The sequence below is a fragment of the Poromitra crassiceps genome, assembly GCF_964638095.1.
Source record: "Poromitra crassiceps genome assembly, chromosome: 15".
In the NCBI taxonomy this organism is placed as follows: Eukaryota; Metazoa; Chordata; class Actinopteri; order Beryciformes; family Melamphaidae; genus Poromitra; species Poromitra crassiceps.
Window position 1 is genome coordinate 43,520,615 of NC_139634.1, and position 4,018 is coordinate 43,524,632.

The window sequence follows — 4,018 nt, forward strand, 5'->3', positions numbered from 1 at the left end:
AGATAGATAGAACCAGTTGTGACATCATCCTGTCTGAAAACTATTGCTATTGCTATTGGGGGCAGAAATATCTCTCTGTATTTGGGAGTGTTTTAGTGAGGCTAAATATTTTGTTGTAAGTCAAAGCCACATGTGAAATGTCACAAGCACTTTTATTAAAACAAGAATGTGATCAACATAAGATGCAAACACCAAAGTGAGTCTGGTTATTTTGTCTGTTGTTGTGTTTCATTTGAATAAAACATCTTGTTTGTAGGCTACTGATGAAGGCCGACATGCTCTCCCACTATAGATACAGATTTCCTGCTGCTCTCCCCCCCTCACAGTTACACCCGTCTCAGATGCATGCACTCCAAATGCTCCACGGCCTATTTGCATATTCAAATTTATGCAAATCAGCACGGTGCCAGCCAGAGAGTCAATACAAATATTTATTCAGGCTGGGCCGAGGAGATACTGCAGCCTTCATCAATATTCACCGATCAATATCAGTCAGTTCATCAGGGAGCAGCCAGTAGAACTGAGACCAGCGGCTGAGGAGAGAGCTGCTCCAGTAGAGACAGAGAGAGACCAGATACAGCCCAGTGTCCTCCAGGTAACAAATCAAACTAACCTATCCATGCCTCTGTAAGAAATATGTACCAAATAACAGAATAAATGTGCATTCCAGACAACTCTGAACTTGTCCTGTTTTGGTGCTGGATATGATGTTCATGTCACTGACGACACTATTTTGCATGACCTGAGAGTAAAAACTCCTGATCAGAGCCAGATTAACACCCCCAGGGGCCCCCCTACCCATCTCCGGATGTTTGGATGTTTTCTCGCCATATTTAGAGGAATATCTCATTTTAAATTACTGTTATGTTATTATTCCGTTTCTGAGATTCAGTTTCTCACTCACTCATAGGCGATTCTAGGCTTTGCAAAGAGGTAGCACCAGCAGGATAAAGATATTAGTCTGACTGGGGGGTTTCTAGGGGGGGCTGTGCCCCCCTGGACAAAGAAATTTTGTACATTTTAAAGTAAAATGCATGAATCTGATGCACTCTGAGAGCAAAAGGAAGAGGCTAATCTTCACATTAATATCCTCTTCACTGTGCTGTGGCTTTACAATGATGAAAAAATAATTGACATTACATTTCCAATACAAAACAGCAGAGGGTGCCGCAGCACCACAAGCACCCCCACTTCCCGCGCCCCTGGTCACCACTTGCCCACAGCCATCCAATGAGACTAAATCATCAGACTTAACCTTCTTGGAAACACATTTTATTTTGTCCTGATTGGTCTTAGATTTGTGTCATAGTTCTGTGGAGCCCAACATGAGCCCGACAAAAAAAAAAAGAAAAAAAAAAAAATTGGAGGGCCCCTTCACCCTGAGGGCCCCGGGGCACCTGCCCCGGTTGCCCTATGGTTAATCCGGCCTTGCTCCTGATCATATCAAACTGGTTTGAATTGATCAGAACGCAGAGACGAGAAGCCTGAGTTCAGACAGGTGAGACTCAGGTGATCACCAGCTGACACCAAACGATGGAGGTGACGAGCACAACTCTCCTGATCTCATTCTGACATGTTGACAATTTGTCTGCAACAGTGAACTCAATGACTGGACAGGTCTTTAGGTGTGAGGTCAGCAGAACCTAACCAGGGCAGAACACAGCAAAACCCTGGGTTTACAGTACGCGTGAGCACCTAAACACACACACACACACACACACACACACACACACACACACACACACACACACACACACACAGTCACACCTGAGCCAACCTTTGGCATACATAGTGTATTTGTACAATGACATCACCTGGCTGACACACACACACACACACACAGACAGACAGACACACACGCACACACACACACACACACACGCACACACACGGAAACAGGATTATTTAGAAACCTTTTGTTTATCTGAAACAATAAGGTATGTGTTCTCTCCTCGCTATACTGGAAGTCAACTGAGGAACAGGAAGTGTCTGTGTGTGTGTGTGTGTGTGTGTGTGTGTGTGTGTGTGCGTGTGTGTGTGTGTGTGTGTGTTTGTGTGTGTGTTATATTCCGGTGATTCACAGTACGAGTCACACACCTGCTGCACTCTGCTCTGAGATCACACACACACACACACACACACACACACACACACACACACACGAGAGAAAGAGAGAGAGAGAGAGAGAGAGAAAGAGAGAGAGAGAGAGAGAGAGAGAGAGCTTGTCAGAAGAGAGGCGTAAATAAGCAGCTTCAGCTTTTTGAACAGAAGCAAACAGCTCTGGCGTAACGCTGCTTCTCCAAGTCAAAGAGGCCTGTTCCCATGCCAAGGTGCTTACTATTAATCATGTGATTAGCTCAGTGCTAGCCTCGCTGGCCAGCCTCCCCTCCCTACCGTGAGAAGAGTCTGGCAGCGCAGGTCGCCATTGTGGAATTGTGATGGACGGCGCTTAGCGGCAGTGCCCTAGGAAAATAGTTTCCAAAAATCTGACTTGCCATTTCAGCATGTAGCAACGAGCTAGCGTGGAGGTTTTTGCCGTTAGCTTGCTAGCTAGTTAGCGTTGTTGTTTTCACTGCGGCGGCAGGGCACTATTTACAGCGACACACAGGGAGGAGGGAGCGGAAGCCGCTCTGATTGACATGGTCAGAGCCAATGACAGAGATTCTTAAGCGGGGAGCAGACATCCGGCAGCGTCGGAAATGGACGCCTCCAATGGGAGAGCAGCTGTAGAGCAGGGGGAGGGGCTTATGCCAGCAGCCTGTTTCCGTGCAGCCAGACTCCTCTCACGGAAGGGAGGGGAGTCTGGCCAGCGAGAGTCGCTCAATGCTAATCACACGCCTACAATCGGAGAGGGATTTGCACACACATTGTACAACAGTTGGACGGACGAGGCCGAGCAGCATGTGTGAGCCCGCGCAGGGAAACCAACGATGGAGGGACAATATTCACACACACACATGCACTGACTAAAGCACGCACGCACACACACACACGCACTAAAGCAGGCACACACACGCGCACTAAAGCACGCACGCACACACACACTAAAGCACGCACACAAACACACACACACACACACACACACATGCATGCACTGACTAAAGCATGCACGCACACACACACGCACTAAAGCACGCACGCACACATGCACTAAAGCACACACATGCACTAAAGCACACCAGTGTTGGGAACGTTACTTTAAAAAAGTAATTAGTTATAGTTACTCACTACTTGTTCCAAAAAGTAACTGAGTTAGTAACTGAATTACTCTATAATAAAAGTAACTAGTTACCAGGGAAAGTAACTATTTGCGTTATCCACCTTGAAAATGCCAAATTTTCATGGATTGCTGCAAACCTGAGGGTACCCTCACGGGCCCCTCGGGCCGAGGCCGGGCTTGTTTTTTATTTATTTTTAATTAACACATTGACTGCCAGCCGTTTTTTTCTTGCTGTAGATAGCTTCTGCCAGGGTTTTTTTTGAGGATTCTAGGCTCATTTTACAAGAGCCGAGGTTTCTCTTCTGTTACGACTTCGTGAACACCAATCATCTAAAAATAACTAATAGAATGTGTGCTTTCTCTGTCTAAAAGAGTTAGTTTGTAGAGTTAGTAGTTATGTAAGCATTAGCAATTGAATACAGCATGGTTTCAGCATCAGAAAAAATATTTAGAGATAAACGGCTTTTTGTGAAATTCGATAGCACACTCACTTTAACCATTCATTTTTGGCATCAGTAAGACCTACACAATAGTTTTGAACAGTAATTTCCTCCATAACAGCAGTAAACTTCCCTCTGCTCAACTCCTCCCTCCTGTGGGCGTTTTTTTTGGGTGCAGCGCCCTGTCACAAGCACTTTCCTACCTTTGCAAATGCACTTTCTCATACTCTCGACCTCTCAAATAAATTTCTGAATAGAAATTAAATTACTCTAAATTATAGCGAAAAAAAAACAAAAAAGAATGGGTTGAAAATCCCATTCTAAAAGCCTTTTAGAATGGGATTTGTTTCCAATTTGG